The sequence below is a fragment of the Mauremys reevesii genome, linkage group 12 (assembly GCF_016161935.1).
Source record: "Mauremys reevesii isolate NIE-2019 linkage group 12, ASM1616193v1, whole genome shotgun sequence".
In the NCBI taxonomy this organism is placed as follows: Eukaryota; Metazoa; Chordata; order Testudines; family Geoemydidae; genus Mauremys; species Mauremys reevesii.
The window spans coordinates 25,616,464-25,643,428 of record NC_052634.1 but is presented as its reverse complement, the minus strand read 5'-3'; the positions used below and the strand labels follow the sequence as shown (position 1 = coordinate 25,643,428).

Here is a 26,965-nt window from a genome sequence, read left to right as displayed (position 1 = left end):
GTGCCAGGTATGGCAGACACTGATCCCTGGCATCCCCATGGGGATATACCCCATGGGGTATATCCCCCAATTGGGGCAGTGACCCCTGCTGGTCAGGTGGGGCAGTGCCCTGTGTGTGTTTTCCCCCCCCTATTTAGGTAGTGACCCCTGGTGGCGAAGTGAGGCAGTGGCCTTTGATTTCCTCTTGTCTCCCCAGCCCCCTCTCTCTCTGGGGTAGGGCCCCCAGTTGGGGCACTACCCGATGTGTATCTCTGCTAATTGGAGCAGTGACCTCCCCGTGGTGCCCTGGTGTGGCAGTGCCCTATTGGTATCTCCCTCCCCCTCTCCCCCCACCATTGTGGTAGTGGCCAATTCAGGCAGTGGCCTGTTTATCATCCCCCCACACCACCACCATTGCAGCAGTGCCCCCTGGTGGCCATGTGTGGCAGTGCCCTGCATGTATCCCCCCCAACCATTGCTGCAGTGAGCCCAGGGGCCCAGTTTGAGTAGTAGCCTGTGTGTACCTCACCTCTTGGGGCAGTAACGTGTGGGACCAGCTAAGACAGTGCACAGTCTGTGACGTCTGGGGGCCACGTAGGGCAGTGGCCTGTATGTACCATCTCCTCTGGAGCAGTGACCACTGGTGTCTTGGTGCTAAGATGCAGCCACCTCTGGGGTACATGGTGGGGCTGTTTACAGGACAATGGGGACAGGCCCCCGCTTCCAGGAAGTAGGGGAATGTCTGGTGTTCGGGCAGAGTGTTCCACCTTCTATTGAACTGTGGTGCTCTGAGCACCTTTCCCCTGCATGAAGAAGACCCTGTGTGGCTCCAAAGCTGGTCCAGTAACAGGTATCACCTCACCTGCCTTGTTTCCCTGGTATTCTGGCAAGTGTCCAACTTCCCCTTCGCCGTTGGTCCTCAAACTTCTTCCAAGCAACCCCAGTCCCTTAAGATGCCAAACCTCCCCTGGAGCCCAACCCGGGAGCACCACCTGAAAACCCTACGGCACCATGGGAGTGGTAGTGTCCACTGCCTCCATCTCCCACCAGCCAGGACAGGCCCCACAGCTCCATGGGAGTGGTTGTGTCCACTGCCTCCATCTCCCACCAGCCAGGACAGGCCCCACAGCTCCATGGGAGTGGTTGTGTCCACTGCCTCCATCTCCCACCAGCCAGGACAGGCCCCACAGCTCCATGGGAGTGGTTGTGTCTCCTGCCTCCATTTCCTGACAGCCGCTGCCAGGCCCGGCCCAGACTTCCCATTTCTGGTGCGCGTCCGGAAGCAGATGCTGCCATGAGGCGGTGCTGGGAAGGGTGGTGCTGGTGTCAGGAGAAAGCAGGAGGAGTAGGTGGGGTCTGTGCTCCTGCGGGGAGGTGCTGCCCTTGCTGTGAAAAGGCCCGCCCTTAGGGAGATGTCATCTCCCTGCCCTGCCACGCTCTGCACCCGCCCCTGCTTGTCACGGGAGCAGGGCTGGCTCCAGGCACCAGGGTAGCAAGCAGGTGCTTGGAGCGGCTAATTCAAAGGGGCGGCCCGTCCGGTATCGGGGCAGCACGGCTGGGTCTTTGGTTTGGCGGCAGGTCCCTCATTCCCTGTCTTAGTCTTTGAGCTGCTGCCGAATTGCTGCCAAAGAGGAAGGGAGGGAGGACTTGCCGCCGAACTGCCACAGAAGCAGCAGTGTGGTTGAGCTGCCGCCGAAGAGCCACAGCTTGTCCTTTTTCCCCCTCCTGCTTGGGGTGGCAGAAAAGCTGGAGCTGGCCCTGGACAGGAGGAGCAGGCTCCAGTCTGCGGAGCTGCAGCAGGGAACCCCGCAGCCCAACACCTGTCAGGCACCCCCGTTCTCCATGCCCCTAATCCCTGCTGCCCCCCCACCCATCAGTTAGAGAACAGGAGGCAACTTAACTTCTGCTCACTGTTCCCGGTGGGGCTCTAACAGAGCGCAAACCGGAGCCACTTAACTTCCATTCGCTGTTCCCTTTATAGACGCACAGTCAGAGCTCTCACAGGCTGGGCAGCAAGGAGCTGATGCCATTTGTCTCACCCCAGTGGATATTGCAGCCCTTAGTATAGAGGTTTGTTCTTTAAACATGGGGTCAGTCTCCTGTGGGGTTGGGCCACAGGAGAGCCCCGTGCCCCTTCCTGTGCTTCTAACCCTGCACTGTTCACCCTGCGTCCCCCCCCATGCCCCTAACCCTGTGCCCCCTCTGGCACCCCTAACCCCTGCCTCCTCCGCACCCGTAATCCCGCACTGTGCCCCCTTTTCCCCTAACCCCTGCACCCCCTCCTGTGCCCACTTGGGGAAACTGACCTGGATGCACAGAGTAGCTGGCATTGCTGCTCGCTCCCCCCGCCGCCCCTGAACACTGCTCCTCCGCACATCGCTAGGGGGCTGTGAGAGGGGGAGCAAGGAGCGACCTCAGGGCTCCCTGCCTCCAGGTCACCTTCCCCACCTGGGCTGCTCCTCGGTCCTCCTTATGCAGCCCAGGTGGGAAGGTGACCTGGAGGCAGGGAGCCCTGATGTCGCTCCTTGCTGCCCTCTCACAGCCCCCTAGGGGGGCACGGAGGAAAATTGGGGGAGCAGTATCCGCTCATCACCGCCATCTCCCCCTTCTCTTCCCCTCCCTCCCCTCATGTTCCTATGCCGGGAGGGAGCAGGGAGAAATCTGGGCACCACCCCAAGCAGCACTCCCCTGCCAGCCGGGAGCAGTTTCTGACTTTACACCTGCAGCACACACCTCTCTGCCACCGTACAGCACCGCCCTTGACCACGGTGCCCCTGGGCAATTCCCTGGTGGCACCCACCTCGAAGGCTGGCCCTGGCTATGGGCTTCAGAGGGAGTGACCAGACCAGGCGGCCATGGAGAGCTCCAGCCCCTGTTCTCCCCTCCTATCAATCAGAGGCCAGGGACATGCTTCCATGCTGATGACAGGTACTGCTCAATAATGATCCAAAGTACAAGGGTGGCTCCAGACCCCAGCACGCCAAGCGCGTGCTTGGGGCGGCATGCCGCGGGCGCTCTGCTGGTCCCAGGAGGGCGGCAGGCGGCTCCGGTGGACCTCCCGCAGGCATGCCTGCAGAGGGTCTGCTGGTCCCATGGCTGGGGTGGAGCATCCGCAGGCACGTCTGTGGGAGGTCCACCAGAGCCGCGGGACAGGCGACCGGCAGAGCGCCCCCCGTGGCGTGCCACCGTGCTTGGGGTGGCGAAATGGCTAGAGCCGCCCCTGCCAAAGTACATTCATATTCCTCATCTGAGTCAGATGCCACCAACCGAAGATTGATTTTCCTGTCTAGTGGTTCAGGTTCTGTACTGTTCGCATCAGAGTGTTGCTCTTTGAGGACTTCTGACAACATGTTTCACACCTCGTCCCTCTTAGATTTTGGAAGGCTCTTCAGATTCTTAAACCTTGGCTCGAGCGCTGTAGCTATCTCTAGAAATCTCCCGTTGTACCTTCTTTGTGTTTTGTCAAATTTGCATTGAAAGTGTTCTTAAAGTGAACAACATGTGCTGGGGCATCACCCAAGACTGCCATAAAACGAAATATATGGCAGACTGTGGATAACACCATGGAGCAGGAGACATACAGTTCTTCATCAAGGTCTTCAGTCACAAATTAACGCATTATTTTTTAATGAGCGTTATCAGCATGGAAGCATGTCCTCTGGAATGGTGGTTGAAGTATGAAGGCATATGGATGTTAGCATATCTGGCATGTTAATACCTTGCAACGCTGGATACAAAAGTGCCATGAGCGAGCCTGTTCTCACTTTTAGGTGACGTATACAAGACACGGGCAGCATTATCTCCAGTAAATGTAAAGAAACTTGTTTGTCTCAGCAATTGGCTGAACAAGAAGTAGGACTGACTGGACTCTAAAGTTTTACATTGTTTTCTTTTTGAGTGCACTTATGCAACGACAACAAAAATCTACATATGCAAGTTGCACTTTAATGGTAAAGAGATTGCACTACAGTACTTTATATTTTACAGTGTAAATATTTGTAATAAAACTATATATAGTGAGCACTGTACACTTCGTATTCTGTGTTGTAATTGAAATCAATATATTTGAAAATGTAGAAAAACAAAAAAAATTAAATTGGTATTCTATTGTTTAACGGTGCAATTAAAACAGATTAATCATGATTTTTTTTAAAGTTAATTGTGTAAGTTAACTGCGATTAACTGACAGCCCTAGATTTGAATGTTTCTGTCCCATGCAGGATGAGCTGGAATATCCGTGTGCAGGGAAAGAACCTGGGGGGAATTGTGCTGGGAAATTATTTCCTGTTCTGACATGTCCCCAGTTGCCCTTTTTGCCCTAACAGGCTGCAGCGCAACATCCATGTTTTGCTCCAGCTCATTTGGTCCTCCCAGGGGCCGGGGAAGGGAAATGGCTGCAGTGGAGCCAGTTGAGGGAGGGATCATCAGGGAGTTACTGGCGGGTTCCCTTGGCGGGGAGAAAGGGCCGTAAATACATAGAGGGTGGGAACTTCCAGGAAGGTTGGTCTGGGTGGGAGAGGGCAGGAAATCCCCAGGGTGGGGGACAGGGAGTGACAAACCTGCTGGGATTTGTTTACTGTGAGGCTCCAGCATTTCTCAAATGTGGCCACCAGGGGCTTTTATTGTGGCCACAGCCTCCTGGGCTGTAATTGAGGGGGAATCGGGGGCAGCAAAGCAGCAGCTCTTCCCCCTGGGCTGCCTGCAGGGGCTGGTCCCTTCCCCCTTCCCGAGTCATAAACACTGCAGGAGCCGGCAACCAGCGGGAGTTCCCCTCCTCCCCACGTGCGGTGGGGCTCAGGCTTCTGCTCTGGGATGGTGGGCGACAGGCTCAGTCAAGATACATGGAACGTAGGCTGGGTGGGGAGAAGTCTGTGTAACTCATCCAGTTATTGATACACATGTGACCTCGAATATTACCAATCTGTGTGTCCCCCCCCCCCACAACCCCCCCCCCAACCAACCATCTCCCAAACAGACCCTCAGTCCGGAAAGCATTCATCCCTCATATTGTTAAAAAGATTCAAAGGAAACAGAAGAATCTCAGCTTTTAAAACAATCCTCTAGCAAGACAAAGAAACTCACATCTGTAGACTCAGAAAACAGTCCCAAGAAATTTTAACAATATGTTGTTATGAAGAAACCAAAGTGATAAAGAAACCTGATTTTTCAACTACTTTAAAAGAATCTTCTCAAATCAGCATCTTTAAAGTGAAACTTTTTCTGCTTTTTAACCAGACAATTCTCCCCAGGAGGAGAAGCACTGGTCCTGGAGACACTGCAATACCAGATCAATGCACGGGGTGGACAGAGCAAGCTCCTATTCCATCCCCTTGTTTCAAAAATCAATTTAATACACAGTCCTCAAATCAAGGACCTATCAGATATTAAACTGATAAGAACAGACACTACACTTTTGATCTGAGCTCCAAGGAGCAGAGAAGCGATGCTGAGAGTCTCGGATGCTAGGCAGCCGCTCTTCCCCCACTGCTTTCTACTTCAGCACGAGGAGCTCCCAGACACGCACCAAACACCATTCACGACACTTCATAACTAGGTAACTCGAAGTGATGATCACTTCCCCGAAATGACTCCACTGGAAGAATTCAAAGCAAGAGCCCTTAACACACAATTCTGTTCAAAGACAGAGAAGTCTTTCACTCTCCTTCCTCTTGCTGGTTTCCCTATATGCTCCTAATTTGAATAAACCCACCCACTGACCTGTGACTAACAATCTCTCACTGTTAACTCTTACAGCAAAACAGGCCACAGAAAGCCTATGCAAGCGCTATACCGCAGCCCCACTGCTCTTCTCTGCTCCTTCTCAAACGTACAGTCATCAGGCACACATAAGTGTTTTGCTCCATACCAGTCCAGTTCCTTGTCTAACCACTGCACACACATGGTATAACCCTACCCTGAGCTGATTCCCGACTTTTGCGCTCAATCCAGGAAAACGAGAATTGAGAGAGCAGCTGTGCAGGGAAGTCTTCCTCAACTTGCACTCCACTCCCCAAGGGCCTTTCGGGCTCTTCTGTGCACTTCAGGTTCCATTTGATTGCCAAGGTTTATGGTCTTATTAATTAGCCATCTCCTAATGCAAGGATGCTACATGTCAGACTAAAGATCGATTTTCCAAAAGAGCTGAGAAACAGAACTAAAGCTGAGCCTGAGGTGTTACATTTCCATGAACATCCAGAATCTGACTGTGCCCTGGCAAGTTCAATGCTTCCGAAAGAAATCAGAAAATAAGGAGCCCGTCAGGGCCCCCTGCTAGCACCCAGATCTAGTCAATCTGCTGGGAAATAAGGAAAAAGCGATGAATAAAGAAGTCAGCAAATAACAAGGAAATGAAGAGGTTTCTCTCCAATTTACCATCTTCTCAGCTACCAATCAAAGTTAAAGACCTAAAGTTGACCTATCGGCATAAGTACAGATGGTTGGATGGAAATTAAAAGGAGCTGCTGTGGCAAGTGTTAGGAGCCTGCAAGCAGCATGCAGATCGTTTAAAAACGCTGCAATTAGAGGCTGTGACAAAGTTCCTCCTCTACCTTGGTGGGTCCTGCTTATTGGCAGATTTGCTCACCTCAGTGATCTTCCCCTCTGGTGGAACCCACAGTCTGGGTCAACTCCTCCTGTGTCTGATCAGGAGTTGGGAGGTTTGGGGGGAACCCGGGCCTGCCCTCTACTCCGGGTTCCAGCCCAGGGCCCTGTGGATTGCAGCTGTCTATAGTGCCTCCTGTACCAGCTGCATGACAGCTACACCTCCCTGGGCTACTTCCCCATGGCCTCCTCCAAACACCTTCTTTATCCTCACCACAGGACCTTCCTCCTGGTGTCTGATAATACTTGTACTCCTCAGTCCTCCAGCAGCTACACCCTCTCCCTCTCCCTCTCCCTCTCCCTCTCCCTCTCCCTCTCCCTCTCCCTCTCCGCTCCTTGCACCGCTTGCTCCCAGCTCCTCACACTCACACCACAAACTGGAATGAGCTCCTTTTTATCCTGATTAGCTCTGCCTTGATTGGCTGCAGGTGTTGTAATCAGCCTGTCAGGGGTGCTGAAAGCCTGTGAACTGTACCCAGGTGTGTTCACAAGCAATGTGAAAACGTGCAATTCCCGCTCACACTGCACAGGGGCAGCACAGCTCTGGGGTTCTCTGGAATCGCACAATAATGCTGGCTTTGTTCCCAAAGCACCTGGAGCTTTTCACAGTGAGACATGGGGGTGCTGCAGCCCCCACCGCAGCCCTTGGTCCCGCACCTCGGCTTCTCTGCAGGGAACTTGTTATGCCACAAGGGGCTGCAGGGAGACTATGCAGGAGACCCAGGCCCACACCCCGAGCACTGCAGCTCCAGCGCTGTGTTCAGGATTCATTTCTGCTCTCTGATAAACTGCTCCAGGCTCCTCTGTCCAACTAATATTCGTCCAGGCTCCCCGGCGCTGTTAGTATCTGTCCAGAGCTCTCGCCAGCCCTGACCCAGGAGAGCTGGGCGCTCGCCCTGCTCTAGGAGAGCCAGGCAGACCCTGAGCGGGGCGGCAAAGGGCACTAGACGGTGACCCTAGGCCAGTGGTGCCAGAACAATCTGTATAGTGTGGGGGGGGGGGGCTGAGCCACCCAACCAACTGTAACCCCTGGGTGTGATGGAAACCACGTCAAGCCAGGGGCTGCTGCAGCCCCCCCAGTTCCAGCCCCTCTGCCCAGGCAGCTCCCCCAGCCTGACACACACACCCAGCCCCTGCACCCAGCCCACCCCAGGGCTCCTCAGCCCAGAGGGGAGCCCCCCCCCGGCTGAGTGGGGAATCAGAACCCCCCGAAATTACCCTGGGACCAGCATGATCTGCCTCCGCCCTGCCCTGCTCCGCATGTATTCGGAGTGAGTCAGTTTCCCTGTCCCAACATGTGTCCTGTCCTGTGTCTCTTCTCCTCCCCAGCTCCTTCCAAACCAGCCCATTTCCCTGCACCCTGGACTGGGTCTCTGCCAACCCCCCTTCTCCCCTCCTGCCCCCAATATCTCCCTGCCCCTACAGGTCTATAGGGCTGGATCCCTCCCTCCCCCCTTCTCCCCTCATTTCCTGCCTCTGGGGGGGTCTATGGAGATGGGCCTTTCCTCTGTCATCCCCTCTCCTACCCCCCCATATCCCGCTGCCTCTAGGGGTCTATGGGGCTGGGTCTCTCCTCCCTCCATCCCCTCCCCTGCCCCCAATACCCCTCTGGGGCTCTGTGGGGCTGGGGCTGGGGCTCTCTCCCTGCCTCTGTGCTCCCCCCTGCACACGATGTCCTGGGAATGACCCAGCTTCCCTGGACCCACATTTCCCACCCCCCTCCCCCACCCCACACGTCTCCCTCCACCCCACCCCATTTCTCCTGCACCCCAGGCTGGGTCTCTGCCAATCCCCCTTCTCCCCTCCTGCCCCCAATATCTCCCTGCCCGTATGGGTCTACGGGGGTGGGTCTCTCCCTCCCCCCTTCTCCCCCCATCCCCTCATCCCTTCCCCCAATAGCTCCCTGCCCCAGTCTGTCTACGGGGCTGGGTCTCTCCCTGAAGCCCCGCCCCCAGCGCGGGGCTCACAGACAGTCCCCGCCCGGCGGCTGTGACGTGCGCTGACGGGCTCACTCTCTGCAGGCGACTCATTCACTGGAAACCAAAACGACAGAAGGTGTCACGTGTCCATGGGCGGGGCTATGCAGATGAGCAGTGTCTGGCGGCAGGACGGAGAGCAGCGAGAGGAACCGAAGGAGCCCGGCGGAGAGAATTCTCTGCGTGTGGACAGAATCCGGTGTGGGGAGCTCGTGCTGTCAGTGCCTGCACCGGAGTCACTTCGGGGCAGTGATTGCTACTGAGCTGCATAGTGACCAAAGGCGTGTGAATGGGGTGTGATGCCTGGCGGGGAGCAGCTCATGGTGAAAAGAAAGCAGCAGATCCTGTCCTAGCAGGGGGATGTGGGGGTGTGGGGTTTTTTTGCAAGCATGAGTGGGATTGTTGTGGGTGCAACTAGACCCGCCCCCCCCTTCTCTGGTGGGGCGGGGCTTCTACTGTCTGCCTGGGGGAGGGGAGGTCAATGATGTCACAGCCCATGGTAGAGGGGAGGTTGAATCATGTTTCTGAAGTGGGAGAGCAAATCCCCCCGGCTCCCACTCACTCTCCACTAGGGGGCTGGGCTGGAATCTCTAGGGAGGGGAGCACAGGTAAAAACAGTCTCCCCTATGGAACCCAGAAGTCCTGGCTCCCAGTCCCCCTGCTCTAGACCCCCTCCACTCCCTGGGCCAGGGATAGAACCCAGGTGTCCTGGTGCCCAGCCCCCTCCTGTTCTGACCACTCGACCCCACTCCCCTTCCAAGGTGGTGCAGGGGTCACTGGGTCTGTGTCTCAGCTCTGCTAAGGGCCATGACTGATTTTCCCAAAGTGTTTCCTTCTGAATCCAGCACATCTGCCCCCCCCCGCCCGGTCGCTGCCCACCGCCGTGTGGGGGCACCAGCACTGTGTCAGGTCGTGATGGGAAATTGTCCAAGCTGGCCCAGGAGAGACGTGTGTGTCCCTGCTGCCTCCTGCTGGTGGGGCTGAGCCCCGCTCTGTGTGTGTGTGTGTGTGGTGGCTTTGCAGGATTTTGTATCCTGCAGCAAGTGACACACACACACATTGACGCACAAAGGGACTCACACAATCCCAAGAACACTCACACACAACACACCCAGAGGGGCATGCTGGCCCAACATGCAAAGAGAGAAACAATCACATCTCCAGCCATACTCACAATCACACAGACACACACACACCAGAATATTCACAATTGTGCTCAGAGACACAACCGCACACAGTTGACTCCCACTACTCCCAACACAAGGACCTCCTGCCCCCCACAGCGTGTGCCGAGGCCTGTGGAACTCACTGCCACTGGACAGCTACCAATGAGAATGGACCTTTCCAGGAGACCAATAGACATGGCCGTGGCGACAGAGGGCGCTGGGCTCCCAGGATCTGACCCAGGCTGAGACTGGTTCTGACCTAGAGGGGTCTATCCAGCAGGGGGCAGCGTGACCCACACACAGACTCACCAGAAGCGTCTTTCTTAGCGGGTCTCCCAGGCCATCCCCCACCCTGCCCCAGGGTTGGGTAACAAAGGGGCAGTACGGGACTCTGGGCTGTGTCACAACCCGGCCCCAGCCCCTCGCTCCCACACGCTGCTGAGTTGGGTAACTGCCGAGGGATTGCACAAGAGAGAGTCAGAGCCAGGGAGAGAACCCAGGAGTCCTGGCTCTCCCCCCGACACACACTCTAACCACTGGACCCCACTCCCCTCCCAGGGCTGGAGATAGAACCCAGGAATTCTGACCACCAAACCCACCCCACCCCGCTCTAACCACCAGACCCCACACGCCCCTTTTAGATTTTAGTCCCGCTGCCTTTTCTATCCACCCACCCCACCTGTCCATCCCTTTGCTGCAGGTTTCTGGGGTGTCACCCCTGCTCTGCACTCCCCCAGTGCAGCCCAAGGCTTTTCCTCCTCCCAACCACACATCCTCTCCCCCTCGTGCTGGATTGTCTGCTTGGCCCCCTGTCCCCTCTCGGGGTGCGCTGTGCAGCATGGCTGGGGATTGTGCAATGGCCCAGCACCAGGCAACACAGAATGGACACCACATGCCCTGCCCCACCTCATGTGAGCTGCTCTCCAGGTGCATCGGAGCCCAGCACCCCGCACCTGGGCCCTCCTGCCCCACAGGGGGTGAGCTGCAGCCCCACCACACTCCGCAGAGGGGAGAAGGGTCAGGCCAGCCAGCCCTTGTAACATGGGGAAATCACCATCAGGGTCGACGGTATGGGGGCTGTGACATACAGAGAAACAGTTGTTGCGCTGAAAGAGGGCAGCAGAGCATACACACACACACACACACACACACACACACACACACAGGATGCTCTGGGGCGGAAGGACCCCAGCCGCCGGCAAAGACCGGGAGCGGAAGAAGCTCCTGCGCCCGGCCCCGCAAGAGTTTTGCAGGCCCCCCAGAGCGAGTGAAGGACCCTGCTCCAGGGGCCCCGAAAAACTCTGGTGGGGGCCTCTGTGGGGCTCGGTGCCTGGGGCAAATTGCCCCTCTTGCCCCCCCTCTGGGCGGCCCTGCTTGCCAGTGCACTCAGCCTCACTTGGCAGGTAACAAAAGGGATCGAGTGGCCGTCCAGTTTCTGGAGAGTGGCTGACAACACCCGACCTTCTGCCCTGAGGAGAAGCTGAGGTGAGACAAGGCAGGGGAGGTCATTCTTGTATGGGACCAACTTCCAGTGGGGGGAGGGGGAGAGCGAGAGAGAGAAGCGACACGCAAGCTGCGCTCTTTCCCCAGCAGCAGGTGCGCCACGTGGTCTCTCTGCTGGCCTGGCTTCCCGGGACGGGACCCGGCTACCACTAGAGGGCAGGCAAGAGCGGCGGCCCGGGTGGGCAGGGGGCGGGGCCCGAGCGGAGGGGCGGAGCCGCGTGAGCGGGTATGCAGATCTGTGTGCGAGCAGAGCATTGTGGGAGCGGAAGCAGGCTGCCAGGCAGGGCCCGACTTTAGCACCGGGAGCTCGGCGTGGGGAAGGGACGGTCTCCGGGGGCTGCGTTGGGGCAGCTGTCGGCAGTGGGGGCCGGTGTGGGCAAGGCCGGCGGTCTGCCCCGTGTGTGATAGGTGCGGGGCGAGCGAGGGCAGGCGGAGGCCGGGCAGCAGGAGCTCATACTTACCTAGCAGGGGAGATACCATGATCATGAAGGTGGTTTTCCCAGGGTGAGGCTCATCCATTGCACTGCGGGTGTGCTGACCCCTGTGATTTCCCCAAATGTGGGAAACTCAACTGCATAATTTGTGGTAGTGGGGAACTGCGTTCGCGCTCTCCCCTGGTGATTGGTTGGAACAACAGACAACTAAAAGTGGGCTGCTTAGGCTTACTGCACTGCAAAGCAGATTCTCAGAAAAGCAGTTGTTATTCTGGGCCTTTGGGAGTGCTCTTTCTGCCGGTCCTGTACCTTTGGGCATCTTTGTCACATGTTCTTCCTTGTAAGCAAAGCTCAGCTCTGAAACTTTACTTGGGTCATATAAGGCTCTCTGTGTTCTTGGCTTTCCCTGGTCTTTTGCAGCTGATCTGCTCTCTAGTCTGCTTTTGGGGGGCTTGGACCGGTGCCTTCTTTGGCTCTAAGTGGAGCTGCCTGTCTGCTCTGCTTCTTTCCCTGCTTGTAGCTTCTTGCCCGGCCCTTCTTCTCGGGCTCTTCCTCCTTTGACGGGAGGACGGCCTGTCGAAAACGCCTGTCCCACCTGGTCTCCTCGTCCAACAGGCAGCCTCGCCCCCTGCCCTGGGGCCGCTTTGGCTTTCGCTGTCTGTTCCTGTTTCTTGGTGGCCACCCTGTCTGTGCTACGGAGACTAGGCTGTCACAACCCCATGCTGGAGGAGGGCTTTCCATCGCTTGAGGCCCACCCGCCGCCTCCCCGAATGCCCTTAGCTACGCTGCGGGTTAGGGCGGCGTGGCCGCGTCGCCCAGGAGCGGGTTTTCCCTTTTGCACACCTCTGACGGACGGAGCTGTTTTGACTTAACTGTTCAGCACGCACCTACCCTCGGGCCTGGTCTGCACGGGGAACGTAAATCGGCGCGGCTACATCAGTCCGCGCCTTGGTCGGAAGAATTCTTCCGTCGACCTAGCTCCCGCCTTTCGGGGAGGTGGATGGCCGGCACCAACGAGGAAAACCCTCTCCGGGACCCTTCTCCGGGAACAGGACCCTTCCGTTTGGGGAGATTATGCTGCTTTAAAAAAGAGAAATTGTTTAACTGCCTTTCTCTGAGGCAAGGTTGACTTTGTATTGCTTCCCTCGTGGCTCCTTATAGCAGTTGTGTTCTGAAATCTTTAGGGTTTGACTTCATTTATGATGAAATCTTGCTGTAACTTTATTCTAATTTTCAATGAGTAACTAGACCTGAGCTGTTTGGCGTGTTAGTGGAGGATTGTTTAAAAACCTGGGATTCCACTTTCGGCTGCCTTTCCATTCCATTTCCTCTGAAAGCCCACCGAAAGCCTCCACTTCCTACATAACTCTCTCAAACCTGCAGTCATCAGGCATACAGAAGATGCTTACAGTTTCACTCCATACGAGTCCAGTTCCTTGCTGTTTCCTGTCTAACCACTGCACACATATGGTATCCCCTCCCTACCCGGAGCTGCTTCCTGGCTTTTGCGCTCAGGACAGGAAAACGAGAATGGAGAGGTAAGCTGTGCAGGGAACTCTTCCTCAGCTCGCACTGCACCCCCCAAGGGCCTTTCGAGGTCTTCTACGGACTTCAGGTTTTATTTGATTTCCAAGGTTTATGGGCTCATTAATTAGCCATCTCTCCTAATGCAGGGATCCTACGGGTCAGACCAAAGATCGATGGCCCAAAAGAGCTAAGAAACAGAAATAAAGGTGAGCGCTAGGCGTTACATTCAGATGAGCATCCAGAATCTGACTGTGCTCTGGCAAGTTCAACACTGCCGAAAAGAAGGAGCTCGTCAGGTCCCTCTGCTAACACCCAAATCTGGTGGCTAGTCGGTCTGCTGGGAAATAAGGAAAAGGAAATGAATTAAAGGAGTCAGGCAATAACAAGGAAATGAAGAGGTTTGTCGAACGGGTTCTGTCTGATTTATCGTCTTCCCAGCTACCCATCCAAGTTAAAGCCCTAGCCCAGTATCCTGTCTGCTGACAGCGGCCAATGCCAGGTGCCCCAGAGGGAATGAACAGAACAGGGAATCATCAAGTGCTCCATCCCCTGTCGCCCATGCCCCGCTTCTGGCAGACAGGGATACCTAGCTAGGGATACCGCTGGCAAAGCGCCATAGATGGACCTATCCTCCATGAATTTATCTAGTGCTTTTTTGAACCCTGTTATAGTCTTGGCCTTCACGACATCCTCTGGCAAAGGGTTCCACAGGTTGACAGTGTGATGCGTGAAGAAAGACTTCCTTTTGTTTGTTTTAAAGCTGCTGCCTATTAATTTTATTTGGTGACCCGTAGTTCGTGTGTTATGAGAAGGAGTAAATAACTCTTCCTTATTTACTTGCTCCACGCAGTTCATAGTTTTATAGACCTCCCTCGTATCCCCCTTTAGTCGTCTCTTTTCCAAGATGAAAAGTCCCAATCTTATGAATCTCTTCTTAGATGAAAGCTGGTCCATAACCCCTCATCATCTTTGTTGTCCGTTTCTGAATCTTTCCCATTCCCATATATCTTTTTTGAGATTGGGGCGACCGCATCAGCACGCAGTATTCACGATGTGGGCGTACCATGGATTGATATTGAGGCGATATGATAGTTTCTGTCTTATTACCTGTCCCTTTCTTAATGATTCCCAATGCTCCGCGGCACATTGAGTGGATGTTTTCAGAGAACTATCCACAACGACTTCCAGATCTCTTTCTCGCGTGGTAACAGCTAATTTAGACCCCATCGTTTTATAGGGATAGTTGGGATTATGTTTGCCAATGTGCATTACTTTGCACTTATGAGCACCGACGTTCATCTGCCATTCGGTTGTCCCGTCACCCAGTTTTGTGAGATCTCTTTGTGGCTCTTGGCAGTCTGCCTGGGACTTAACTCTCTTGAGCAATTTTGTATCATCTGCAAATTTTGCCACCTCACTGTTTAGCCCTTTCCCCAGATCATTTATGAATAAGTTGAACAGTACTGCTCCCAGTACAGACACCTGGGGATAAGAGAGGGCAGATCCTCTTCTGACACTGGCAGACCAGGTGCCAGCTCATGCCAAGGCTCCTAGGCCTTACTGAAAAGTGACAAACGCATGGCTGGAAACTAGTCTTGCTCACCTGTTTGTTAGTGTTGTTAAAACAGGCATTAGCTTTATAAAAACGTGTTTAGAGTTTATGACAAGCTCGTGAGTTGCTGCATGCATTATTCTCACCTATAATAGCCGTAGCCCATGTTGTAAGGTGATATATAAGCATTGGCACTAAAGCTGTAAACCCCCTTGCCGCCGCCACGCCACCAGTCAGGAGAGAAGTATTACCAAGTGTGAAATGGTAGTTTACCAGAAGAGGCGTCATCTCCTTTCCAACAAGAGAAGGCCCTGACTGAGACATCAGACAAGCCACTATGGATCATCCGTGGACAAAAGACTTGGTTGATTGCTCCTCCTCACACACCTACGAGGAGGCAGAGCCCTGCACAAACACTTGCCCCCATCAGCTTGAGCTCTGGGGGAATGGAATAAAAATCCCTGTCAGGAAGAAACTGTTGTTCCCCCCTCCCCACGATGCTGCTTGGACTTCAGGGAGACGGCACACCTTCTAAGCAGCAACAAGGGATCCCGGCTATTTGGCTAGGGTTAGCCCTAAAGGACATACAGAGCTTGCGTGTTACAGCAGCTTCTACTACCCCTGGGTGGCAAGATAGAGTCAGGGTGCCCAAGGGGTCTGTCTGTGACTCCATGTTAAGGCTGTTCTAGTGCCTGAGGAGTTCACACTTGATACTTGGTGGGTGAAATCAAAGTGTGGAACACACAACCGTGAGGAGCCCCGCTGCCTGCCAGCCCCAGGCGCCGGGGGCTGCTGCTCTCTGGGGCTCTGGCCACACTAGAAAGGTAAGTTTCTAGCTTGCCTGGTTCAGAAAACCAGAAGGGAAAGAAAGAGAACCCACATTACATTTTTTTAAAAAAGAATCCTCCTGATTTGTAAGCCACTGTCATGATTTGGGGGATTTTCCAATAGCGAGGATGGCAACAATGAGAAGCTAAGGGTTATTATGTAGCATTTAGATTACAGTAGGCTTGGGGGGGGGAATCAGGATTGGGGCCCCTGTGTGCCGGGTGCAGCACGACACCTAGTGCCTTGTCTTGATCTTACGAACCAAGATACATAGAATGTAGGCTGGGTGGGGAGAAGTCTATGTAACTCATGCAGTTGTGGATATACACGTGACCTCAAATATTACCAACTGCCCCACCCCACCCCCCAAAAATACAAAAAAAAAAAAAACAAAAAATCCCATCTCCCCAACAGACCCAGAATCTGGAAAGCATTTGTCCCTCATACTGTTGAAAAGACTCACAGCAGAAAGAAGGAGTCCAGCTTCTTAAATAACTCTCTAGCAAGAAAAAGAAGAACCTCTCACATCTATAGACTCACAAAACACTTCCAAGAAACTGTAAAGAAAGAAAAACACCCTGATTTTTCTGCTACTTCAAAAAACATTTGCTTTAAAGAAAGTATCACACTTCAACTCTTTTCTGCTTTTCTAACCAGAAGGTTCTCCTCTAAAGGAGATACACCATTCCTGGAAGCACTGCAATACCAGGTCAATGCATAGGGCAGACAAAACAAGCTTCTGTTCTAACCCCCCCCCGCTTCAAAAATCAAGTTAATATACAGTCCTCACATCAAGGATGTATCAGAGATTAAACTGATAAGAACAGACACGACACTTTGATCTGAGCTCCAAGGAGCCGAGAAGCAATACTCACACTCTGCTACGCACGCACACCCCTGCGCCCACCCATTTCGACCTCACCAGGACGAGCTCCCAGAACCGCAACAAACACCACAACTCGGGAACTCTACCTGAGAATCACTTCCCCAAAATGACTCCAGTGGAAGACTTCAAAGCAAGAACCCTTAACACACAATTCTGTTCAAAGACAGACAAGTCTTGCAGATGCCTTCCTCTCCCTGGTTTCCCCTCTATACTCCTATTTCCATAAAGCCACCCACTGACCTGGACTACCAATCTCTCACGGTTAACTCTTACAGCAAAACAGGGCAAAGAAAGCCTATGCAAGCGCTATTCCGCAGCCCCGAGGCTCTTTTCTGCTCCTTCCCACAGAACTAGCTCAAACAGACAGTCAATTGCATCAAAGCAATTCCTCGCCATTTGGGGCATTGGTGCCCCTTAGTCGCTCTGAGGTGATCGGCTGGTTCCTTCTGGCCTGAAACGCCAGAAATCTGACTCAAAGGGCCACAACCTTCCTCTTCTTCTGCTCCTATGAACCAGCCCTCATCTGGGCAAAACGTTTACCGTTTCCTAAGTTAAAACACTGGTGTTTTCCCAACAGGAAAGGGATGGACAATTTCTCTTCTGTGGGAAGACGAGGGAAACCATGCAATCACCTTCTGGAAGGTATATTAAGGAGGGCGGCGGAAGAGCCCTCACGGACTAGACTAAGAAAGCAGCTCTTGAACTGACCTTCCAACAATGACAAACTAAAATCTGCAAGAGCAGCCTTTCAACTCAGGGGCCCAATAATAAGCTGTTACCAATAACTAACCGAAGAGTTACAAATGACTCCAAACCAGACACTTTTAGGACAAACCAAACGTTAACACAAACTACAACACATTTCTTTGCTGGTCTTCCACCATGATACTCTCCTCCACCGTTCCTCCCAAAAACATACAAAACCAAAGAGCCAGTAGAATGCACATCACAAAACAGTCCCCTGCTAGCTAGGAAACAATCTCACTAACATGAGAATCTTAAAGAAAAAAAACCATTTTCAGAGCTCTGAGCTTTTTTCATATACTACAGAAAAGCTTCAGCCAGTGACACCAATTCAGGTAGCCCCCTTCTGTTTTTCTCACAGCAGGCAACAGCCTTGCCAAAGCAAAGCCTTAAAAAATTGGGTACAAACTCATATACATTCCTCTCCACGGAAAAATGCAAAGGGAAATAGGCTGGCCAGGGGCATGAGGACAATGGCCCAGACAAACGGGGAGGGACTTGGTCCAGGGGTGGAGGAAGACAGAAAAAGGGACAGGCATGGGATTGGCTTCCTGTCTTTTTTCCTTTGCTCAGCATTTTACCTGTGACTGTAATGGGGAGACTTGAGAAATACCTGTGATGCTGGCGAGGTAGGTGGCTGCCCCGAGAGCACAGAGCTGAGCATTTTCCACTGGGTTGCTGTCTACACCCTCAGCGCCTGGCCATGATCGTATAGTGGTTAATACTCTGCGCTCTGGCTGCAGCATTCATCATTCATTCATTCATGCCCGTCACCCCAACCGGGTATGGGCCCAACAACAGATCTCCATAGTCTTCTATCCTGGGCCATTGGCTCTAGCTGGTTCCAGGTATAGCCCATTTTTTGCTATCAACCTGAAGGTCGCGTCGCCAGGTATTTCTTGGGCCTCTTTTCCGCTTGCCTTGGGGTTCCACTGCAGTGCCTGTCTGGTGATGTTGGTTGGCTGCTTGCGTAGTGTATGTCCTATCCAGCCCCACCTTCTCCTTCTAATTTCTTCCTCTGCTGGGAGTTGATGGGTCCTCTCCAAGAGGTGGATGTTACTGACGGTGTCTGGCCAGCGGATCTGGAGAATCCTTCTGAGGCTTAATCCTCTTCATTTTAGTTCTGAAGGATGCTGTGATGATCCTGGGACCATGTGCCTCCCAACCAATCAGTGCTCTCTGCGTCCATCTTGTCTCGCTAATGCCTAGTAGGGTCAGGTTGTTGCTCCTCATCTCTGCTGCAACCTGCGCCGTCTTTCCTGACTCGTACATGGTCCTCACGTTCCATGTGCCGATGGTAATCCTCCTGGCTGCAAGAAGGGTGATCGGCTTAGTGGCTTCCTCGCGGCTTTCACCACCCAGCGTCATGCATCTTCGAGTTGAAGACCCTTCTTTTTCCAGGCTAAAAGTCTCTGTTAACTCTATTGTTGGCGTTTCTGTAGCAAGCTGATTTTTACAGGGTGGAGTTGCTAGCCCCACGCCCAACCCTCCTCCTTTACCCTGACTTGGGACAGGCAGATGGCCCCAAAGGACCTCTCTGGTGGAGTTTGGCTGCAGCAGCCTCGGTTCAAATCTGGGTCATGGCATTGCTTTTTGGTGGGGAGGGGCTATCCTGCAGCACGCCTCGTGGCTCAGTCTGATGGCGTCCATTTGCAAAGAGAGCCATCAGCCGGTCCTTAGTTTCTGCTTGGTAAAGGCAAGTCAGTGGGGTCCATCGTTCAGAAAAAGAGTACCAGCACTTCTTGATGGGCGCAAGGGTCCAAAAGCAGCGCATTCCCTCTTGGAAAGGGCTGTGTTTCGAATGTCCGTCCAGTGCGCGTTGAAGGGAAGGATCTGTGTGCCTGGGAAGCTGCGTCCCTCCAGAGGCGCTTGAGAAGCCAAAGGGGCCATGGGTGAGTTTGTGATGAGGTGAGTGTGAAGTGTGGAAGGGGGAGGGTGGCAAGAGGAGGTTTTGAGAGGAAAAAAGGTGCTGCTGAGCTGGTAGGTGAGGGCAAGGTCCCAGGCTGGTGTTGTGTGAGGAGCTGTGTACGCCCGGAAAGGCGTCCTGCTGGGCAAGGGCAGGTGAGGAGGGCCAGGGCTTTTCCTAGGGCTGTTGCTGCAGCCAAAGCCTTTGGGAAGCAGAAGAGGGACATCTCACTTTCAACACCTACATCACATCTGGTTTTCAGACGCCATCACCCTCATCTAAAATTTCAGGTTTCCTACAACCCTGTGCCTTCTGAGGTGTTCTAATCTCCCCCCTCACTTATTAGATGGACACTAGGACAGAGGCAGAATAGAGACACTTAGCTTAATGAGAACCTCAAACTCCCGCACGGTGGGCCACAGAGTCAAGCAACCAGCACTCACAATCGGTACCGGCCTTGTTTGGGTTTTTTTCCCAAACTAGCTCAGCACTCAGGGTGTTGAGCCCTTCTGGAAATCTTGCAAAAGAGTTTGGAGCCTGAATGGGTGTTGAGTTCTTAAGAAAACCTTGTTTTTGTTTTGTTTGGTGAACCTGGATGTTTATTGCTGTTTTCGTTCAGCTCCACTAGGCTCTTTCGAAAGCTGGTCCGTTCCCCATTACAGAGGGTCCAAGCAGAGCGAGTGAAGGAACCCCTGTGCTCAGCATCACAACCTGAGCCCGAGGAAAAGCCCTGAAACACGCTCAAATGACGCTTTAGGTTCATCCATCAGAATAACAAGAGCAAGACAAAGACATCTCAAGAGGAAGAGTCCTCGGCTTTCATTTACCCCATCGCAACCCTCTTCACTTCTTCTTCTGCCTACCTAGAGGCTCGTCCAGGAAAATCACTCAACTGATTATAATTTGGGCAGAGAAACCCAGGGAGGGCTTGTGCTCCCCCTCCATGTGAGTGGATAGCACTCTGACTTCGTCTACGGGGTCTCTCAGCTTTGGCTTCCCCAGTTTGTCAACTCAGTGCAGGCAGGAAGCAGGCTCTCCTCGGCTTTGCAAGCCACTTTCTGTCCAAATTGGGAAACCGGTCCAGTCTCCATTCCCCTGTGAGAACAAGAGCAGAGAGTTCACCAGCTGAACCCAATCCGAGGCATTGAAAAAAATGGAATTATGCTTCCCATTCCTCCGTCAGGATCACCAGGGAAACACACCAAAATCCCAAGAGGAACAACTCGTCTCTGTTTTATTTACCCCCAACGCAATCCTCTCCGCTTCTTCTGCCTCCCTCGAGGCTCTTCCAGGGACAAAACTCATTGAGCTGATAGGATTTGGGGGATGGAAACGGAGAGAGGGGCTTTGACACCTCCTGAGAGGATGTGGACGCGATAGAACAGCTCTCTCGGTTTTAGAAGCCTCCTAGCCTGGCTCTTTTGTTGTCAATTCTGTGCCATCAGGAAGCAGCGAAAGCAGGGTAGGGAGGGCACCCGGTGACGTTGCACTCCATACGTTTTATGAAAAGATGCTTATAAGTGTGAGTATGATGTAAGTGGAATATGCTTGATGCAAAAGGTCTCTTGTAAGGTATCATAACAAAGGTTCTAACCTACTGAATATATGCCTCCTATTTGTATGCATGTCTCATTCTTGTCTCTGAAGCTGGAAATATGAAGTCTAACTCTGAGGTCCTATTGTAATTGTGCAAAGCGTGGGCCACTAATGGCGGTTTAAAACCTTGACGGCTCCCATTGACAATTGGTTGTAAATGGTTTATTGACCTGCAAACCTTCCTGTGTACGTGTGGGCCAACCCAGGAAGAATGGAAAGTAGGGGTCTTACAGAGACCACGATAGTGGAATCCATCTTAAATCTGGTATTTTTCCGTTTAGAAGGAAGGGTGAGGACCCGGAGAGACAAAAGATTCCTGCCTTATGCCAAAGCTATAAAAGGGGGTGAAGCAGGACAAAGGGGCTGCCAGTCATGAGAAAACCCCTGCCAGTCATGAGAAAACCTAAGATGTCTGCTGGAAGTAACAAAGACCGAAGCAGGGGAAAGGATTGGGCCCAGACTAGGCAGGAGTCTAGTCTGTGAAAGAAGCTGATTGGAACACCTCTGAGGGTGAGCTATTCCCTGGAATCAGTTTCTTAATGTATTAGGCTTAGGCTTGCGTGTTTTGTTTTAGTTTGCTTGGTGACTTCCTTTGTTCTGTCTGTTATTACTTGAAATCACTTAACTCCTACTTTTTAGCCTTAATAAAAATGACTTTTGTTTATTAATAAACCCAGAGGAAGTGATTAATCCCTGGGGGAGCAAACAGCTGTGCATCTCTCTCTATCAGTGATCTAGAGGGTGAAGAATTTAGGAATTTACCCTGTATCAGCTTTATAGAGAGTACAAGGGATTTATTTGGGGTTTTAGATCCCACTGGGAGCTGGGTGCTGGAGACAGGTGCTGAGCTGTTTTGAGTTAAAGTCTGCAGCTTTGGGGGTGTGGCCCAGAGCCTGGGTCTGTGTTGCAGCAGGCTAGGGTGTCTGGCTCAACAAGGCAGGGTTCTGGAGTCCCAAGCTGGCAGGGAAAACGGGCTCGGAAGTCATTTCAGTCCCAAGGGGATCTCTGTGACCGAACCCATCACAGTGGCGTAGTCGAGCAGGATATGTGCACAGATGATTGCTTTGAGACACTGGTAGTGATTTTTAAGCGTGTTGCCCGGAGGACAGACAAAGTGCTTATTCGTGAAAGGGAAGATGACAACTTTGGTTGCCAAATTGGCTGGGAAAGCTCTGGATATATTCAGTAAGATGCCTATTGCTGATGCTTCAAACTATGGTCTATTTAAGGAATTGGTTTTGAAACAGTTTCAGATTAGGCCCGAAACCTAGAGGGTTTAATTCACAACTCTTTCAACTCCCAGAGCCCTTCTACAGCACAGATGATTTGTATACACCTTCACCGTGAGCCAAATTGGCAGGTTTCCGGGAGCCCTGTGAGTCCGATGTTGTTTTAGTCTCCCTGCTGATTTATTAGGAGAATAAAAGATGGACACCAGAACTGAGGCAGACTACGGACACCGCATTCTGAGAAAACAATGGTGAACCTCCAACTCCACAAGTGTGGGCCACATAGACAAGTAACCAGCACCCACAATCTTTACAAGCTTTTTTCCAAAATAACTCATCTTTTGGAAAAATAGGTTGAGCCTTTTTGACAATCTGGCTAAAGATTTTAGTGCCTAACTGGGAGCCTAGTTCTTCTGCAAATCTGGCCCTAGCGGTGGGTGTGAGACCTTCTGAAAATTCTGGCCAATGTGTCTGGAAGCTCCAAGAAGCATCGCAAATTTGAGCATTTACTAGAACAGGATGAACAAAACCTTCCTTCCTTGGCCTACAATCACCTTGATTCCAGGTTGAGGTTTCAAGAGAATTGATTTGATTCTTAGATGCAATGCGAAACAAACACCCTCCTGTAGACATTGGAAGAGGGAGGCTGAAATGGATCTGCCACTAAACCACGTTGCCTTTCGTCAGTAGCCACCTGAGCAAGAGGGTAACCACTGGCCTAGAGGTGAAAGGCCCATAGCCCATGCTCAGAAGCTTTCAGAGGCTAGATCTTAGGAATGGAAAAGCTTAATGATCTTTCTCTGGGGTGTTACTTCCAAAGACTTGTATATAGTGCTGGGTGAAATGTTTTTGGATGAATATTATATTTAGTGAAATATTTTGGTGGACCCAAAATGATTGTTTGGTTTGGTTTGGTTTCACCAAGAAAAGTGAAAAGAAAAGAAAAAGATCTTGGGTCAAAGTGCAATGTTGTTCTAATTTAGGTTAGGCTCGGTAAGAAGGAAAAACTAAATTGTTTGCACAAGTAAGTGTATTTGTGTAAAAGGGTGCAGAGGCTGGGCCTTAAGGGGCAGATAGCCATATTGTAGTAGTTGGAAGCTTTGCTTTCCTCATGGCCTCCAAAGAGTTTCCAAGCATTCTGAAGGAGGCCAGGAAGTTGCATTCTTCTGGTGGTGGTGAAAGCGCCAAATCCTAACCACTAGACCACCAGGGAGATGACATGTGGGGGTTGGGCATAACTTTCTAGGCCTACTTTCTGTCCAACTGAGGCCATTCGTTCGTCTTCAAAGGAGGTTAACACAAGCTCTGAGCTTTTCGTTTCCTTATGGTTCCCTTCCTATTTTTAGCACTGATATGAAAAAGAAACAGAAAACATATTAAGACAATTTCCAATATTGTTATACATTGAGGCCATGTTTTTTTTTAAAAAAAAAACAGTTTTGTTGCTATCTTGTTTTACTCTCCATGGGCTTACAGAAATGTATGAGGGATGAATAAGATGTGGTGGAATCGTCAGCCTTAAGCAATCTCCATCCCAATGAAGAGGGCTGGTGGAGGATTTGAGAAAGAAGCAGTTATCTCAACTACTGAGCGCTGGCGAAGATATAGAAATAAGTAGAGAAGCTCTAGATGGCTGCTCAGGGGGAGGGGGGCAATCAGCTTCTGAAAGGTTATTTGTTCCCTCTCTTGCCTGGGCTAGAAGAGACTCAACTCTCTTAGGACCATGGAATTGTCAATGTGTCTTGTCTTCATGATGTACTAAAGGTCCGAGACCGCCTCAGCTGGTTGAGAGGACAAAGAGTGGATTCCCTTATGCTCTGAGACTCTAAGGGAGAGAGTGATGTCCCTTAGACAGAGTCTAAATTGGCAGGTTTCCGGGAGCCCTGTGAGTCCGATGTTGTTTTAGGGTACGTTTACACTTACCGGGACGGTCGACGCGGCGAGTTCGACTGCTCGGAGTTCGAACTATCGCGTCTGATCTAGACGCGATAGTTCGAACCCCGGAAGCGCTAGTTCGAACTCCGGTACTCCACCGCGGCAGGAGGAGTTGCCGGAGTCGACCTTGGAGCCGCGGAGTTCGCTTCCGGGGCGTCTGGATGGTAAGTAAGTCGAACTAGGGAAGTACGAATTCAGCTACGTTATTCACGTAGCTGAATTCGCGTACCCTAGTTCGACCCCCGAGCTTAGTGTAGACCAGGGCCTAGTCTCCCTGCTGATTTATTAGGAGAATAAAAGATGGACACCAGAACTGAGGCAGACTACGGACACCGCATTCTGAGAAAACAATGGTGAACCTCCAACTCCAGCAGTGTGGGCCACATAGACAAGTAACCAGCACCCACAATCTTTACAAGCTTTTTTCCAAAATAACTCATCTTTTGGAAAAATAGGTTGAGCCTTTTTGACAATCTGGCTAAAGATTTTAGTGCCTAACTGGGAGCCTAGTTCTTCTGCAAATCTGGCCCTAGCGGTGGGTGTGAGACCTTCTGAAAATTCTGGCCAATGTGTCTGGAAGCTCCAAGAAGCATCGCAACTTTGAGCATTTACTAGAACAGGATGAACAAAACCTTCCTTCCTTGACCTACAATCACCTTGATTCCAGGTTGAGGTTTCAAGAGAATTGATTTGATTCTTAGATGCAATGCGAAACAAACACCCTCCTGTAGACATTGGAAGGGGGAGGCTGAAATGGATCTGCCACTAAACCACGTTGCCTTTCATCAGTAGCCACCTGAGCAAGAGGGTAACCACTGGCCTAGAGGTGAAAGGCCCATAGCCCATGCTCAGAAGACTTCAGCGGCTAGATCTTAGGAATGGAAAAGCTTAATGATCTTTCTCCGGGGTGTTACTTCCAAAGACTTGTATATAGCGCTGGGTGAAAGGTTTTTGGATGAATATTATATTTAGTGAAATATTTTGGTGGACGCAAAATGATTGTTTGGTTTGGTTTGGTTTCACCAAGAAAAGTGAAAAGAAAAGAAAAAGATCTTGGGTCAAAGTGCAATGTTGTTCTAATTTAGGTTAGGCTCGGTAAGAAGGAAAAACTAAATTGTTTGCACAAGTAAGTGTATTTGTGTAAAAGGGTGCAGAGGCTGGGCTTTAAGGGGCAGATATCCATACTGTAGTAGTTGGAAGCTTTGCTTTCCCCATGGCCTCTAAAGAGTTTCCGAGCATTCTGAAGGAGGCCAGGAAGTTGCATTCTTCTGGTTGAACTCCAAGCGAGGAAGGCAAGGTAGACTTTTGTTGAAGAGGATAACTCCCTGACCGGGAATCGAACCCGGGCCGTGAAAGTGCCAAATCCTAACCACTAGACCACCAGGGAGCTGACAGTTGGGGGGGTTGGGCATAACTTTCTAGGCCTACTTTCTGTCCAACTGAGGCCATTAATTCGTCTTCAAAGGAGGTTAACACAAGCTCTGAGCTCTTCGTTTCCTTACGGTTCCCTTCCTATTTTTAGCACTGATATGAAAAAGAAACAGAAAACGTATTAAGAAAATTTCCAGTATTGTTATACATTGAGGCCATGTCTTTTTTTTAAAAAAAAAAACAGTTTTGTTGCTATCTTGTTTTACTCTCCATGGGCTTACAGAAATGTATGAGGGATGAATAAGATGTGGTGGAATCGTCAGCCTTAAGCAATCTCCATCCCAATGAAGAGGGCTGGTGGAGGATTTGAGAAAGAAGCAGTTATCTCAACTACTGAGCGCTGGCGAAGATATAGAAATAAGTAGAGAAGCTCTAGATGGCTGCTCAGGGGGAGGGGGGCAATCAGCTTCTGAAAGGTTATTTGTTCCCTCTCTTGCCTGGGCTAGAAGAGACTCAACTCTCTTAGGACCATGGAATTGTCAATGTGTCTTGTCTTCATGATGTACTAAAGGTCCGAGACCGCCTCAGCTGGTTGAGAGGACAAAGAGTGGATTCCGTTATGCTCTGAGACTCTAAGGGAGAGAGTGATGTCGAAGAGTGCAAGATGAAACGCCCAACGTGGGGCTTGAATCCACGACCCTGAGATTAAGAGTCTCATGCTTTACCGACTGAGCTAGTCGGGCTAGGCCTCAAGGGGTAGCAAAGGCACAGACAGTGCAAAAGAAGAGCGAAGGAAGTTTCTTTGCGTGCTGAGATTCGTTTCCTGACATTTGCCTTCTTTCCTGGTTCCTTCGCTCTCCAGCTAGCAAACAGGGCCCGTTCCAAGGCTAGTTAGATGCTGGTGTCTAGACCAGAGAAGTGGGAAAATCATCTAGCAGCTGCTCAGAGAAACCTGGGTGGGAGGGTGGAATTTAGGATTCTCCCACCAGGAGGAGGTGTTGTTTCTCAGAAAAAGCTTCTCAGCGCCCAAAGAGGGGGCAGAGAAGACAGTTCCCCGCCGGCCGCCAGACACATCTTTTCGCAGGGAATCAGAACCCCCTGGGGTAAAGCTCTTCCAAGGATGTGCGGCTCCAGGAATGTCAGAGAAGGGAAGGACTGTTTGCTTTAGGAGGTGGGTGCGGGAACCTGCAGGTCCTTAGGTCCCTCCAGCGTCCGATGAAAGCATTTGGGGGGAAGGGGCCGGGATAGACAAAGACAGGAAAGACGGGCTTGCGGCTCCTGTGCAAACACCATGTTGCCAGCGGTCCAAGAGAAGCGGGTGGGTGTTCGAGCATTTTGGCTGCTTCCTGAGGGCACGGAACTCACAACCTGGCAATGCTCAGAGCCCCGTTCCTCGGGAGTTTTCTTTGTGTTGGTCTTGTGATGCTGAGGGAGGAAGCTGAAGCATCATTTGAGTTTGTTTCAGTGCCTTCGGTTGGGCTAAGGTTGTGACCCTGAGCACAGGGGTTCCAGCTCTTAACCGCTGAGGGGAATGGACAATGGACCAACTTAATCTGTTGGACAGAAAGTAGCCAGAAAAAAATCTAATGATGCTTCCGGTTCCTCCGTCAGGATCACAAGAGAAACACAAAAAATCCCAAGAGGAACAATTCTTCTCTGCTTTTGTTACCTCCATCGCAACCCTCTCCACCTCTTCTTCTGCCTACCTAGCGGCTCTTTGATGGAGAAAGATC

The 26,965-nt window shown here is 51.9% G+C and overlaps 4 non-coding genes across 4 annotated transcripts; 1 reads left to right on the top strand and 3 right to left on the bottom strand.

The window, feature by feature from the left end:
- Positions 1-5,229: 5,229 nt before the first annotated feature.
- LOC120376362 lies at positions 5,230-5,424 on the bottom strand. The gene has a single exon (XR_005587245.1). It is a non-coding gene; the product is annotated as a U2 spliceosomal RNA (small nuclear RNA).
- A 6,253-nt stretch (positions 5,425-11,677) lies between these two features.
- LOC120376169 lies at positions 11,678-11,841 on the top strand. Its single transcript, XR_005587076.1, has one exon. It is a non-coding gene; the product is annotated as a U1 spliceosomal RNA (small nuclear RNA).
- Positions 11,842-16,237: 4,396 nt separating this feature from the next.
- On the bottom strand, positions 16,238-16,434 carry LOC120376387. Its single transcript, XR_005587268.1, has one exon. It is a non-coding gene; the product is annotated as a U2 spliceosomal RNA (small nuclear RNA).
- Positions 16,435-25,902: 9,468 nt separating this feature from the next.
- Positions 25,903-25,975, bottom strand: TRNAK-CUU. Its single transcript has one exon. It is a non-coding gene; the product is annotated as a tRNA-Lys (tRNA).
- Between the last annotated feature and the right edge of the window lie 990 nt (positions 25,976-26,965).